The sequence below is a fragment of the Puma concolor genome, chromosome C2, assembly GCF_028749965.1.
Source record: "Puma concolor isolate L17-30 chromosome C2, mPumCon1.1.hap2, whole genome shotgun sequence".
Taxonomy (NCBI): domain Eukaryota; kingdom Metazoa; phylum Chordata; class Mammalia; order Carnivora; family Felidae; genus Puma; species Puma concolor.
Window position 1 is genome coordinate 45,353,896 of NC_141675.1, and position 16,677 is coordinate 45,370,572.

Sequence of the window (16,677 nt, forward strand, 5' to 3'; positions counted from 1 at the left end):
CCCACAGAACACCATCGATTTTTGAATGCAGTGAACATATACTGCAGAGTGAGAATCATGTTGATTTTCCCCTCATCCCTTTATTCTTTTCTTCTGATATTGCATTATTTTCTTTCATTCTACAGATATGTTGAATGAATACTATGTTATATATAGGCCTTATATCTATATGAGGGTCTATAGAGCCTTCTCATAGAACCTTATAATACTCCCTCATATCACAAATATAAATGAATAATTAATTGTCTAATTACATTCAATTCTTATAACTCTTCGTAGTTAGGGTCTATGAGTACTGAATTAGTGAGCGCTGACCGCTGTTCCTAGGGGAAGTAAAGAGTTAGGTTCCTGCAAGACTCTGGCCACATTTTCATCAACTGATCAATTTATAAGATTGTTTTCTGTGTGTTTCCTTTCAAGACACCTTTTTTTTTTTAATTTTTTTTAACGTTTATTTATTTTTGAGACAGAGAGAGACAGAGCATGAATGGGAGAGGGTCAGAGAGAGGGAGACACAGAATCCGAAACAGGCTCCAGGCTCCGAGCTGTCAGCACAGAGCCCGACGCAGGGCTCGAACTCACGGACCGCGAGATCACGACCCGAGCCGAAGTCGGCCGCTTAACCACTGAGCCACCCAGGCGCCCCTCAAGACACCTTATTTAATGGGCATCGTCGATTCACCAATATTGAACCCACGGGCAACTCCTGCCTGAGTGAAGTCCATCTGACACACGCATTTTCTCCACAGGGCACATCACAGCCTTCTTACGCTTAGGAGCACTAGACGACACCTCAGCACTGCACTTGAGGTCCACTTTTTTTTTTTTTTTTTTTTTTGAAGTACACTTTAAACAGCAAAGTCACCCATGAAAAGCACAAAAATGCAAAAATAGTGGCACTAACAGACCATGAAGAAGACACTTGTTTAGAGAATGGGAACTGAAACAAGGCAGCAGTCACCTTGTTCGACTTCAACTGGGAACATATATGACAGACAACACAAATGTTTTGATGCTCTGCCTATGTCTGTTCATAACCATGAAAGTATGGGAAGTACTGATTTGGGGGTTACAGATAGATTTTAGGAAGTAGGCTGCTATGGACTAAACTGAGACATCCCCAAATTTATATGACGAAGGCCAAACTCCCAGTATGACTATATTTAGAGATAGGGCCTTTAAGAAGGTAATTCAGGGGGCGCCTGGGTGGCGCAGTCGGTTAAGCGTCCGACTTCAGCCAGGTCACGATCTCGCGGTCCGGGAGTTCGAGCCCCGCGTCGGGCTCTGGGCTGATGGCTCGGAGCCTGGAGCCTGTTTCCGATTCTGTGTCTCCCTCTCTCTCTGCCCCTCCCCCGTTCATGCTCTGTCTCTCTCTGTCCCAAAAATAAGTAAACGTTGAAAAAAAAAAATAAATTAAGAAGGTAATTCAGATTAATGAGGTCATAAGGGTGGGGCCCTAACCCAATAGGACTGGTGTCCTTATGAGAAGAGGAAGAGACACCTTCTCTCTGTGTTTGCAGGTACATAGAGAAAGGTCATGTGAGGGGACATAATGAGAAATCAGTCTGCAAGCAATGAAGAGGGACTTGGTCAGAAATGGAATTTACCTGCACTCTGATTCCGGACTTGTCGCCTCCAGAACTGTGAGAAAATACGTTTCTATTTAGACCACCCATCTGTAGTATTTTGTTACGGCCCTTGCAGACCATCCATAGACAAATTTGCAAATACAGAATCCATTAGGTTTGACCCTTTCTGAGGACTCTCTTTATTTCTGAGAATTGACTATATATATATTTTTTTTAATGTCAGCCTCCCTGCTGAACTGTAAGCCACATGAGGACAGGAACTGTGGATCTGCCTCGTCACTGCGGTTTCCTCAAAGCACAGTGCCTCACCTGTAGTAGGTACAGAAAAACTATCATGAACAAATAAGTGCCAGGTACTATAGTTTCATTTCCAATGTCTTTCCTTGCCTTCCTATTGTTCTTGTTATTTTAATATACTATCATATTTTTCATTTTCCTACTTTTTTCATATTTTATTATGGTAGAGAAACCAGAACAGGTCATACAGACTGATGGCATCCTGTGTTCGTTTTATTCCAGGCAGCAGCTGTGACATGGTTGTCATTGACGATGCATTAATGAGCTTGGTCATGGCTGTCTATGTTATCTTCCCTTCTGTTGAGTTGCGTGCATTGTCCTATTGGATGCGTTAAGCTTTATTGCCTTTTAAAATGTCTTCAGAATGTTTACACTGTGATTCAATATTGAAACACAAAGTCATCGTATACAAAGGAAGGGCCGGTAGTGAAGTTGTGGGACTTAAGTTTGATATTTTTGTAAAGCAAATATTTGTTTTTGGACGCATTCCTGCAGCTCTATATTTTCTTGCCAAGCAACAAACAAACGCTTTACGAGGACCTAAGAACGGAAGATAATCCGTGAGCAGATGAAGAGAAGTTACATTCTGTTAAGGAATTCCCTGTCAAGATTGCTCGTCACCTTGTTACCCAACAATTGGTGTACAACCAGCAGCGTCAGCAGCATCTGGGAGCTTATGAGAAATACAAAATGTCAGCTCCATCCCAGATCTACTGTATCAGAATCTGCATTTTAACACGACTCCCAGGTGATTCATGTGCCCAGGCAAGTTTGGGAGGCGCTGGCATAGCACAGGCCAGGCTGTGCACCTGAAAGAACTTGGAGATCTTGCCAAATCCCTCCGACTAGAGGAAAGAATTGTCAAAGTAATGAGAGATTCGTGTGACCAATTATTGCATAAGGACTTCAGCTGTGCCACAGTTTAATTGGCAGCATTCATTTTCGTTCTCAGCGATTCATAAAACAACGGTCCATCCTACAATCGGCGGCATCTTCGATTTGATGGAATTACAGTAGTACTGGTTCAAGACCTTATTTTTGCTCTAAATTATCGTGGTCACAGGTGTGGAGACCCAAGAGGAGCTAATTTGTCACAATTTACAGTCACTCAAGCACCAAACTCTCAAATCAATAATGTTTTTCAGTTTCAGCTCCTGGAAAAGCCCAATTAAAGCATCGGGGGGGAGCAGAGAGAGAGCGTGCGCGACAAAGGGCCATTCTCTGGGAAGACAAAAGGTCATACGCCACATCTTCAGAAGTGATCGAAGCACATGAAAATAATGTTTCTGTGACTAAAGATTGTTGGGGATTTGAGGAAAAAAAAAGGAAATATGCATGAACAGTCTTCATTTTGAGAGGTGAGTCTTTTTAAAATTTTCATTTAGAAAATGTTATGATATTCCTCATTCATTCTTCCTTCTGGTCCACAAGGGGGGATGGTAAGTAAAATGAACAGAGTTGGGCAGAAATGCAATAATTGGCTTAATATTAACAATGGTTGTTTTTCTTAACAATTTCAAACATAAGTAAATACAAAATGTATGCAAATGTACTCATTTCAAGCCCTCAGATACTTTACTTGATGTTATAGAGGTTAATTTAAAGCTGGGGGCTCTGAAACTGACAACCAAGGTTCATAGCCCAGCACCAGCACTTTCTCACTGTGTGACTTGGGGAAAGTTAGTTAACCTATCTATGATTCAGTTTCCTCATTTGAAAATAGAAAAAATAAAAGTTGTTGTTAAGACAAATGAGTAAAGCCCGTAGAATAGTGTCTCGTATATACTAAGTGGCCAATAACTATGAGATGTGGTTTTTCTGATAATATTGTTAGCCTTGAGCCTTTATTCTCAAAGTATGGTCCCTAGACTAACAGCATTAACATCACCTGGGAATTTGTCAGAAATGCAAATTCCCTAGCCCAACTCAGAAACTCAATCAGAAACTCTAGGAGTAGGGCCTGGCGCTCCTTTGTTTCAACCTGACCTTCTGGCTAAAATTTGAGAACAGATGCCGCGGGGGATGAGCCCTTTAATAGTGATGATCTGAAGTTTAGGTTGCTAGCTCTTCAGCTTCCTGCTTTTTAGCTGTTTAGCAACATGGAAAGAGCCAGCGGAGACACCAAGTCAATTTTTAATCTTGTTCAGGCCTACTCTCAAGGCTTGATAACACTGCACTTAAATTAGAATGAGCAAGTGATTGAAAGGCAGAGTGTAGTAGAGATCAGGCTGCATGAAGAAGAGAAGCTGAGTCAACAGGAAACCAAAGTCCCCAAAGTACTTAAAGCTCAGCTAAAAGAGAAGATCGGATGGTAAGATTATAATAATAACATGTGCGTACGAGGCACCTACCACAGTGAATGGTCACGTAAGAAGGCAAAATGAGCCAGAGCAAAGATGAAATGGCCAGTAATGTCAAGGCAGCTAAATTGGGAAATACAACACCTCACTAGCTCGCAGTGAGACACTGAGGCCTCCTGTGGATTTTGTCTAGTTATTCTCTGGGGACAGGTGCCTTTAAAATCTAGGTTATTGATGATCAAGACACTGACAGGGTCTGTGGCTAACTACTAAGCCTTCTGCATTTGGTACCTTCTGGGGTTGTTCCTTTCTGGAAATTTGTAGCTAGTTTCCTTGGTTATTGGCCTGGGGTTGCTCAGGCCTTGGCTTGCATTCTTTTTAATGCATCTGATTTTTATTTGCTCCCCTTATCAACGATGAAGGATGGCCACTGGAAGTGCTTTACAGTAGCAAAATATTGTTTACTGAACTTCAGACGTAGTTGAGAAATTGATTAGAAATTCAAAAACTCCTCAGAGGATTTTTAAGATGCTTGCCTGACTGAATTGATCACACGCTTTGCAAACATGTGGTATTACATAAAATCTCAACTACAAAGAAATAGTACCTCTAGTAAGTGTCCGTGTGGGATGCTGCTCTTTATCCTGTTCTCAGCTGATGACCTGTCTCAGCTTAGCCAAGTGGTTCATATTTAGTTAAACAGTAAGCACAGAAGAAGTGGGGACTTTACAAGGTTGGTAACACAGATGATCAGAGGGTCATAAAGTCTAACCCAATGTACTGGTATGGAAAGGCTTTCTTCTAAGACAGAAGAGCTGCTTCGAACAAATACACAAATAACTGCAATGGCCTATAATCCCTTTTCTGTTTATTTTCCTTCAAATATATCTTGTCCCCAAACACAAAAATATTCCTTAAAGCAAAAATAAATCCAAAAAGTCAAAAGGCGGAAACGACTCAAGTGCCAATCACTGGATAAGTAGATAAACTAAATATGATATAGGCACACAATGGAACATTATTCAGCCTTAAAAAGGAAGGAGAGGGGCGCCTGGGTGGCTCAGTCAGTTGAGTCAGTTGACTTCGGCTCACGTCATGATCTCATGGTTTGTGGGTTCAAGCCCAGCATCGGGCTCTGTGCTGACAGCTCAGAGCCTGGAGCCTGCTTTGGATTCTGTCTTCCTCTCTCTCTGCCCCTCCCCCATTCACACTCTGTCTCTCTCTCTCCCTCAAAAATAAATAAATCATAAAAGAAAAAAAGGAAGGAGATTCTGACACATGCTATAGTATGGATGATCCTTGAGGACTTGTGCTAAATAAGCCAATCACAAAAAAGGCAAATGTTATGTGATTCCACTTATGTGAGGAATCTAAAGTTGTCAAATTCATAAAAACAAAGTAGAGTAGGGGTTGCCAAGGTCTGAGAAGATGAGAAAATGAGGGGTTATTGCTTAATAACCCAAATTGTAAAAATTCTGGAGATCCGTTTCATAGCAATGTGAATGTCCTTAATACTACTAAACTGTGCGCTTAAAAATGGCTTAGATAGTGAATTTATGCCATGTGTTCTTTACTACAATAAAAAGAAAAGTAGGCTTCCCCTGGGAAAAAAATGGCTAAAATGGTAAATTATATGTATTTTACCACAATTAAAAATAAAAACAAAAGGTAGAAAATAATAGAAATAATCCAAAAGGTCAAGGTGCAACCTAAGAACGCTGTACATTTTCTTCATACCTGGATCCCCAAAGAGTCCTATGAGACAGTGGCTTTTAATGAAATAATGAGAAAAAAAAAAACTGAAGCTGAGAAAGAGTGGTTAATCTGACTGAGGTCACCTAAAATATAACGAACCTCCCTCAGCAACTGCGTTCGTAAATGCTGAACTAAACAACACTCTGGTTTTTTGTTTTTTTTCTTTTTGCTTATTGATTTTGAGAGAGAGCAAGCGGGGGGGGGGGGGGGGGGGGGGGAGGGGCAGAGAGAGGGCGAATCCCACCAGGCTCCGCGCTGTCAGCACAGAACCCTATGCTCTTCCAATGGAAAAAGAGACAAGTTTAAAAAGAAAAATGTCCATGTCCATTCAGGGACACCACTGCTGCCCTGCAGACAGGGAGCTGCTGTGCCTCTCACCCTGCATACAGCTACAGTGTGGACGTGTGGACACGTGTGCAAGAGCATCCGGAGGAATGGCGAACAGCTGCCGCCTATTTGATCTGAGAAAGGAACAGAAGGGGTGAGTTCAAATTTCATCAGAGAGATTTGGGGTGAATGTTTGCAAGAAATTTCTGTCTCCAGAATTAACCAGTGAAAGGTTCCAGAGGGAGGTGGTGGAATTCTCCAGAACAGAGTTTTGGCAATGTTGGTGCAACCTCATGTCAGGTCAAAAGGGAAAAAGTGCTCATCAAGGTCTCTTTTAACTCTATAATTCTTTTGTTAACTAAGATGATTCACCTCCTCCCGGGCTTAGGGCTTACGGTGAGGTCAGCAAGAGCCCCTGTAGTTACCAATCCACCTGCTAACAGGGAAGAAGAGATAAAATCAGGGTCATGAAAAACAACTAGTGTGTGTGTGTGTGTGTGTGTGTGTGTGTGTTACACAAGGGTGGAGCCAGGCCTAAGACTAGGCTAGAGTAAAAATGCGTTTAATTTCCCCACCTTGACTTTAGGTTTTATGTATATCCATAGTTCCAAATTTCCTACAATGAACACGTATTACCACTGTGCTGAGGAAAAAAAGACCTCCTTCCCCATCTGCAGCAATGCTCGTCTTATAATTAATAAGGAAGCAGAGGTTAACCTGACCCCTGTCAAAGTTGACGACAAGTCCTAGACTATTTTGTATCCTTCCCATTGTCAAAATTATTTTAATGCCATGTTAAATAAACATAAGGCTAAATCTCTACTTCATACCATGTATGAAGATCAATTTCAGTTACATTAAAAAATAAGTGTTTAAAAACACACATAAAGAATACTAAGAAAAACACAGTAATATTTGTAAACCTTTTTTAACATGGCACCAATACCAAAAATCATACGGAAATAACTGGCACATCTATACTCATAAAAATGAAAAGCCACTGGGGCACGTGGGTGGCTCAGTTAGTTAAGTACCCAACTCCTGATTCCAGCTCAGGTCATGATCACACACAGTATGTGGGTGTGTGGATTCGAGCCCTGCATAGGGCCCAGTGCTGACAGTGCAGGGCCTGCTTGGGATTCTTTCTCTCCCTCTCTCTGCCCCTCCCCTGCTCTTTCTCTCAAAATAAATACACGTAAAAGAAAAGCCACCCAGATAAACAGTGATTCTGGAAAACTATTCCTTAAAAATATGAAAATATTACAGATAATGGGACAATGTCTTTAATAGTAAGGACAACTTAAAGTCAATTTAAAAATCAAATTTTTGTTTGAAAAAAATGAAAAGGCAAAGGACCTACACAGAAAAATCACATAACACAGATGCCAAAGCTATGAAAATTTGTCTTAACATTAGTAGTAGTAAAAAACCAGAACATTAAAATAAAACTATTTTTCACATCTTATGTTGGCAGATATTAAAACCCTTTTCTTCCATCCTACAAATTAAATTCCCACCAAAGCCTACAAAGCCATGAATCAGGGCAATTCCCACATTTGTCAAAGTCTGGGAACCATTGCCCACAGCCATTGCCTAACAGGCATACAGGGAAACCAGGAAGCAGCTAGTTTTGACTGCAAAGGTGAGGGAGTCATTCTGTTAGCCAGTGGTTTAATGAAGCACCATCCCGTAGAGTAATTGGAATCCTCATATAATGTTGGTGGGAGTCTTCATGACTAGAAGCACTTCGAAAACTATTTGACAAAGTCTATGGAAGCTAAACTTACACATACCCTATGACTCAGCATTTCTTCTTCTTGGCATGTCCACAACCAGGTATACTTAATGTGAGCACTTACTGTGTACCCAGGTTCAGCAAAAGTAATGTACGAGAATGTTCATAATTTCAACAGCCCTTCATGATAGAAACACTCAACAAGCTAGGAATAGAAGGGAACTTCCTCAACCTGATTAAAGATATCTACAAAACATTCACAGCTATATTCTTTTTTTTTTATGTTTATTTATTTTTGAAAGAGAAACAGAATGCATGCAGGGGAGGGGCAGAGAGAGAGAGACACACACACAGAATCTGAAGCAGGCTCTAGGCTCCAAGCTGTCATCACAGAGCCTGAAACAGGGCTCAAACTCGTAAACCGTGAGATCATGTCCTGAGCTGAAGTCAGACGCTTAACCGACTGAGCCACCCAGGTGTCCCTTCACAGCTATATTCTTAATCGTGAACAGCTGAATGCTTTTCTCCTAAGATCAGGAAGAAGACACAGATGTCTACCCTCAACACTTCTGTTCAACACTTCATTGTCTGGACCATTCTAGCCAGCCCAGGTAAGCAAAAAAATGAAACTAAAAGGCATACAGGTTGGAAAGAAGTAGAATTACCTCTACTTGCAGATGACATGATCTTGTATGTGGAAAATCCTAAGGACCCTACTAAATTATTAGAATTAATAAACAAGTCCAGTAAAGTACAGGACACAAAAATCCATATAAAAAATTATATTTCTATACAGTTGCAGTGAGCCAACAGAAAATGAAAAGAGCAATTTTATTTATCATAGCATCAAAAAGAAAAAAAATGCTTATGAATAAATTTAACAAAGGGGCGCCTGGGTGGCTCAGTCAGTTAAGTGTCTGACTCTTGGTGTCAGCTCAGGTCGTGATCTCACATTTTGTGACTTTTGAGCCGTGCTGACAGCACAGAGTCTGCTTGGGATTCTGTCTCTCCCTTTCTCTATCCCTTCCTCCCTTGCTCTCTCCCTCAAAATAAACAAACTTAGGGCACCTGGGTGGCTCAGTCAGTTAAGCATCCGACTTCAGCTCAGGTCACCATCTCGCGGTCCGTGAGTTCGAGCCCCGTGTCAGGCTCTGGGCTGATGGCTCAGAGCCTGGAGCCTGTTTCCGATTCTGTGTCTCCCTCTCTCTCTGTCCCTCCCCTGTTCATGCTCTGTCTCTCTCTGTCCCCAAAATAAATAAACATTAAAAAAAAACAATAAACAAACTTAAATAAAAAGAAGAAATTTAACAAAAATGCAAAACATACTTTGAAAACTAGAAAACACTATAGAGAGAAATGACGGAGAGCCTAATTAAACCCACTTAAAGATATCATATTTTCATGTATCAGAAGACTTAATATTGTTAAAATGGCAGCATTCTCCAAATTGATCTACAGATTCAATGAGATCACTATCAAAATACTAAGTGACTTCTTTGCAAAAATTAAAAATTCATATGGAATTGCAAAGGACCAACAATAACCAAAACACTCTTAAGAAAAACAAAGTTGGACAACTCAAACTGATACATTTCAAACCTTACAACAAAGCTGCAGTAATCAATACTGTGTGGTATTGGCATAGATTAGACGTAGTAGGTGAACAGAATAGAGTTGAGAGTCCAGTAATAGACCCTCATGATTATAGTCAATTGGATTTTGACAAGGGTGCCAAAAAGACTAACTAGGAAAAGAATAGACTTCAAGAAATGATTCCAGGACATGTGGGTATCCACATACATAAGAGTGAAGTCTGATCCCTTACCTCACAACATCAGCAAAAATTAACTTGGGGCACCTAAGTGGCTCAGTCAGTTAAGTGTCCAACTCTTGATTTCGGTCATGACCTCATGGTACATGATATCAAGCCCCACATTGGGCTCTGCACTATCAGCAAATTCTCTCTCTACCCCTTTCTTCCCCTCCCAGCCTTGTGCTCTGTCTCAAAATAAGTAAGTAAACATTTAAAAAAAAATTAACTCAAAAATGGCTCAAAGACCTACGTGTAAGAGCCAACACTGTAAACTTCTTAAAATAAAACATCGGCATAAATCTTTTTGACTGGTTTCTTAGATACAACACCAAAAGCACAAGCAGCAAAGGAAAAAATAGACAAGGTAGGCACCATTAAAATTAAACACTTTTGTGCTTCGAAGGACACTATCAAGAAAATGAAAAAAAAAAATCCATAGAGTGAGACAAAAGTTTGGCAAATCATAAATCTGATAAGAGACTTCTATATAGAACGTACAAGAAATAATTACAACTCAGTAATCAAAGGGCAAACAACAATTTTTTTTTTAGTAGGCAAAGGATCTGAATAGACATTTCTCCAAGGAATATATAGAAATGGCTAACCAGCCCACGAAAGGATGCTCAGTATTATTAGCCATCAGGGAAATGTCAGTTAAGACCAGAATGAGATAGTATTTCATACCCACTAGGCTGGCTAGAATCAAAAAGACAAATAATAACTAGGGCTGCTGAAGAGGTAGAGGAACTGGAACCCTCAAACACTGCTAGTGGGAATGTAAAATGATGTGGCTGCTTTAAAAACAGTCTGGCAATTCTTGAAACACTTAAACATAGTTACCGTATGATCCAGCAATTCCATTCCTCAGGATGTACCCAAGAAAAAGAAAAACATATGTCCACTAACCATACAAAAACTTCTACACAAATGTTCATAGCAGCATTATTCACAAAGGCCAAGAAGAGATGGAAATCAACTGGTGAATGAATGGAAAAATACAATGTGATATAGCCATACAATGGAAAAGTTGGGTCAATACAAAGAAATGAAGTATTGATATATGCTACAACATGGCTGAACCCCGAAAACGTGCTAAGTGAAAGAAACCGGTCACAAAGGGGCCACATAGGGTGATGTCATTTGAATGAAATGTTAGGAACAACCCAGCTGCTCTCAAGAGATATCAATGGTTTTTCACTCCTTTCAAGTCTTTTCTCTTCGTATTTCAGAGCTCAGGTAGTGAATGAAATTTTGGAATTGCCTTCTGCAAGGCCAAGCCATTCTGTTTCCTCTCAATCAGATCTCACTTCTTTGCTGCTTACCCTATTCCCCCACATTTGCTCTTTTCCTCCACCTGCAGAAGAGGTCAAACACTGTATGTTTTTGTCCACTTCAGGACTAGAGTCGGGCATGGGGTTCTGATTCTCAAGCTGCTCAGGAGGCAAAAGCAAAGGTATCCGAGAGAACCCGAGGTGGGAAATAGAGTACACTGGGGTTTCAACGAATGCCCTGCATTACAGAACCAGAAGTAGTCCCCCCTCAGCTTTAGAATATCCTTCCTTAGATGCCAGAATTTATCTAAGATGGTGTTTTCTCTGGCTGAGGCCTCCTTCTTCTTCCAATGGAAGGCTTACCAGGAAGGGGGTTGGGAAGAGACAGGCTGGAGCAGCATGGGCGCATGAGGCCTCATTACAGAATCAGATGATTAATGTACTTTTGCTGTGTTTGGGTTTTCCCCTCATTATTCCCTAACCACGTCTCTTTGTCACATCCTAGATATCACATCTGCACATCCTCACTAAGAGACAGCATGGAGTTAATCCCAGCTCTGTGACTAAGACTGTAAAACACACACACACACGCACACACACAATACTCCTCTGTATTTACCTCACAGGACTGCTGCCAAAAGACCCAAATACATACTTTTGAAAATTTCATGGCACCTGGGTGGCTCAGTCGATTAAGTGTCCAACTCTTTGTTTCGGCTCAGGTCACAATCTCACGGTTTATGAGTTCGAGCCCCACGTTGGGCTCTGTGCTGACAGTGTGGAGCCTGCTTGAGATTCTCTCTCTCCTTCTCCACCCTCCCCTTCTCACTCTCTCAAAAATAAATGAATAAACTTTACAATTTTTTTAAAAAAAGAAAATTTACATTACCAGAAATCTGATTAGATAATTATGTGAAAACTTTATAAATTGATAGAGGTTACATAAATGATCCTTTTAATAATATTATGGAAATGTTGTAACATTGTGGTGCTTTATAAAGTCAGTGAAAGCATTGGGACAACTTCCTCCAAAATGGGTCTTCGAAAGGAATCTAACAAACTCCAAATGTTCCCCATTCTTAAATCTGAAAATAAACCAAGCCAAATCTAGAGGACAGTAATGTTGGCTAACACTGACATCATGCCACATTAGACAGTGGCAGTGGTCAAGATGTTTGGTAACAAAGTATCTGAAAAACACTTTCTACTCGCCAATTACCAAAGTATTCCCCTGGGGCCTGCAGCATCAGCCCAACTTGGGAATTTGTTAGAAAATGCAAATTGTCAGGCCCCGACCCAAACGTCTTGGAATCAGAAGATCTGGGGGGTGGGGCCCAGCAATCCGTGTTTTAAGAGCCCTCCAGATGATTCTGGAGCACCCTTCGGTTTGAGAACCACTGCTGTACCCATTTACCTATTTTTGTAGGCAAGGCCTTTAGAGATGATCAAACATGTCACACACCTGGTTTCCGCTCACCAACACTGGACACAGCCCCTCAAACTATCTCTCCTCACTCACTGCCGAAGTTATCTGCTTTGCAGTTTGAATCTCCGATTGCAAACTCTGGCTTATTTTACGTTCTACCACCTTAATTCAGACCTTCAGTCCTGGGGTGGAGGGAGATGCCATCTTGGTTGCCTGGGGGCCTGTCCTCTCCCTGAGCCATGCAGCTCCTGGGAAGCATCTAGGGAACTGGAAATAGGCCTCACTGTCAGCCCCTCACCACCCCGCTGACATCCTCAGGGGCAGTGGGTCTGTGGGGGCTCTCAGCCTTTACCCCTTGCAAAGGGTTGGGCAGTCTCCACAGGGTCTCTTCCAGCCCCAGGGAACCCCGAGAGCTGCATTTCTTGGCTCTCCCACCTGTCTCAACCCCTGGCTTCATTGCTTCTTTTGCAAAAGACTGGAAGAATATTTGACTTCTGGTTGCTTCTGCATTTAATCCTGTAAGTATCCCTGAAACCTCCAAACCCTAAGGATTTGAAATTTGGAGGACAAAGACAACTTAAAAATTCTGTAAGCTATCTTGCCATAGGTATTTCTAACTATCATTGAAATAACCTGATATGTATTATTTATCACACTTCAAGGTTATGTATAAGGGCAAAATGTGAAAGATTGCCCTTAAGTCATAATGGCAATAACAAGCATATGCATATTTTTTTCTTATGCTTTACTTTGGCTTTTTAAAATTATCTGGTTATTATTATGGTTGTCAAAATATAAACAATTTTTAAAAATACACAAATGACCCTATTATGATTTAAAAAAAAAAAAAGTTAATAGGATCCAAATTTCTTTCCCATTTTAGTATGGATATATCAATACACATGTTATTTTATATTCTGACCTTCTCATTTATTCAGGATTTCAATGTTACCATATAAATGTTATCAAATTAATTTACAAGGTCTGCGTGAAATTAATTAAAATATGCACAGATCCTACAACCTCAGAATTCTACTTCGCACAAGTGTTTGGAACAAACTTAACAGCCTTTTCTATCTTGTAAAGTTTTCATTGCTCGCCCCACTTAAGAAAACAGAATGCTAGGGCACCTGGGATGGCTCAGTTGGTTGAGCTTCCATCTTTGGCTCGTGTCATGATCTCACAGTTCGTGAGTTCAAGTCCCATGTCAGGCTCTGTGCTTTCAACATAGAGCCTGCTTTGGGTCCTCTGTCCCCCTCTCTCTGCCCCTTCCCCACTTGTGCTCTCCCCAACATAAAGAAAGAAAGAAAGAAAGAAAGAAAGAAAGAAAGAAAGAAAGAAAGAAAGAAAGAAAGAAAAGAAAACAGAATGCTTCTACATTTTATCCCATCCTCTTAATCTTTTCTACTTGAAACACCAGTTGCCTCTGTCAGGGGCCTCCCTGTGCAGGACACTGCTGTTGCCTCACAGACAAAGGCATAAAGTCAGTGAAAACCAATGCCAGCTGCTTGCCTATTGCTAGAGAAAGGGGTCCTTTCCTGACTTTTATCGCCCTCTACCCCCCCACAAAGACTTTTCATCCCCCTAACTTCTTTAGAGTTCCTAGGGCTGGGCATGCAGGGCTGTCCCCAAAGGGCTTTCAGCCCTACGGTAACACTCTAGGAGCCAAATTGGCTTCATCTTCCCTCCTGAAACAGAAACCATAAGGTCCAACCCTGAAATATGAAGGAAAACCCTGAATGCAATTTCATCTCTCAAATTCCTGTAGTGGTTTTCAACATATGCTTCACAAGGAATGGTCTGGGGTGGTAGGTGGGGGAGAATGGACTGTCTGTCCCTAGAACCTAAAATAGTTGTACCCTGTGCGTATTCTACCAATCAGCAACTGCTTCTCCTGCTACCATCATCCGCTACTCTTCTATAAATAAAGAGTCTGATACATTAAATTCCCGAGGGTCAATCAAATGTTTATTTGCTCAATAAATAATCAAATGTTTATTTATGGCCCCTTATATTTTCTCAGAAATTTCAGGAGAGCATGGAGGAAATATTAAAGTAATTCTTTTTCTTTCGCTATCCCTGACTCCCACCCTCAGGTTAGGATCCACCAACTGAGCAACAGATTGAAGAGAAAATACTGTGGTTTTGGGGTTTTTTTTTTTTCATTATGAAGATAAAGAAATTACCAAGGTAAGATCTTCTCTGCGAAATTACTATGAAATCCAAGGTTGTGTTTAAAAACTTTATTCATGACATTCATTAAAGAACAGTGAGGCAGACTTTATTCAGGACCATTTCTATAGGTGTAGGTACCACTGAAATGGGGTTTTGCAGTGGGGGGAGAGAGATTAAGCTCAACTCCAAATACGATAAGGAAAAGTGGGAATTTATAGCCAAGGATGGGGTGGGGGTCAGTGAGTGGAAAATTACTAAGAGGAAACATCAGTGGTAAGGAAGATTCGGGCTAAGCTGACTTGGTAGGATTCTTGCTGAAGGCAGGCAGGGTAATCAGACGTCACCTAGGGGGTGATGGAGACCAAGGAACCCAACCAAATACTGAGGACAGGGGATTCAGGCAAACTTGCTTCGCAGGATTCTTGCTACAACTGAACAATGAAAAGGCAAATACAGAAGCCCAAGAGTTTAAAAGAGATGTCTGAGTCAGTCCGAGCTGCTACAACAAAAATACCACAGACTAGGACTTAAACAACATTTATTCCCCACAGTTCTGGAATCTGGGAAGCCCAAGATAAAGGTACCAGCAGATTTGATGTCTGATGAAAGCCCAGTTTCTCATTCATAGATGGCCATCTTCCTGCTGTGTCCTCACAAGGTGGAAGAGGTGAGGGGACTCTCTGGGCCACTTTTATAAGGACACAAATCCCATTCACAAGAGCGCTACCCTCATGTCCCAATCATTTTTACCTCCCAAAGGCTCCACCTCCTAATATCATTACCTTGGGGATTGGAATTTCAACATAGGAATTGGGGAGGACACATTTAGTCCACAACAACAGAGTTCAGAGGAGACTGATTAAAGTTTGGTCAGAGGCAGACTGTCAGTCCTAAGAATATTTGAAAATAGCAAAAAAGATTATTGGGATTCTTCAATGTAAAACTAAGCACTATTTAGAGCCCACTTTTTCAGGTATCTTACTCTAGCCTTTCACTGCGTGTCAGCTATTTTATAGCTCTGTAAACTGTGGATGAATGATAGCATGCAAAGTATGTCTTGTCCATAGATGTGCAAATATATTCTGTCCGAGGATGTTTGGGATTGACTTCCCTCCTCCCCATGGAAAAAGCCAGTTTTCTTGTTCATTCGTAAATTCATTTCAACATGTCTTTTTCCATATACATTTGTGATCCTTTGACTTCCCCTTTGGATTAGTTAACGTTGTACTGGCTCCTTCATTAACAATGAGTTAAATAAATCTTTAATACATGTTCATATTATATCTGTATGTTCATATTATATCTGTATGAAAGTTCTGACTTTAGCTTTTCAAAAAAATCATCCTTTAACAAGGTCAAGCATCCCAAGTCCAATAAGAGGCCTAGAAAAATCTACCCTCCCATTCAAAGAATTGCTAAATCAAATATAAAAATAATCCCCTCAAGAGAATAAATTCACAGGCTATAAGGGACTTGGTTTCACAAGGGGTAAGGAGGTGGAGGTAAGGTCTACACCCTCAGTGAAAGAGTAAATCAGAATGCAATGTGTTCTCCAAGACAGGAAGATGTCTAGTCTGTTCTAGACTCATAGAAAACACAGCCCCAACTAAAGCTGAGTTTGCTGGAAAAAATTGTTAAAGCATGAGAAATTATTCCACCATGAGTGACAATCAGTGAATGTAAGTACCAGAACTTGAGATAACTAAAACGACAAACTGAAGGAGAATAAAATAATTATCTTTGAAGTGATTAAAAATATTTTTAAATAATCAAAACTAAATAAAATAAGACCCTATTTAAAAAAAATTTTTTTAATGTTTATTTATTTTTGAGAGAGAGAGACCAAGTGTGAGTGGAGGAGGGGCAGAGAGAGGGGGCAGACAGAATCCAAAGCAGGCTCCAGGCTCTGAGCTGTCAGCACAGAGCCCAAGGCTCAAACCCACTAGCCATGAGATCATGACCTGAGCTGAAGTCAGATGCTTAACCGAC

General features: G+C 40.8%; 1 long non-coding RNA gene across 1 annotated transcript; it reads left to right on the forward strand.

Annotated features, from left to right (window-relative positions):
* Window positions 1-1,460: 1,460 nt before the first annotated feature.
* On the forward strand, window positions 1,461-9,240 carry LOC147577229 (uncharacterized). The gene is made up of 5 exons (XR_015255775.1): window positions 1,461-1,643; window positions 1,813-1,942; window positions 2,109-3,244; window positions 6,274-6,422; window positions 8,541-9,240. It is a non-coding gene; the product is annotated as an uncharacterized LOC147577229 (long non-coding RNA).
* Window positions 9,241-16,677: the final 7,437 nt, after the last annotated feature.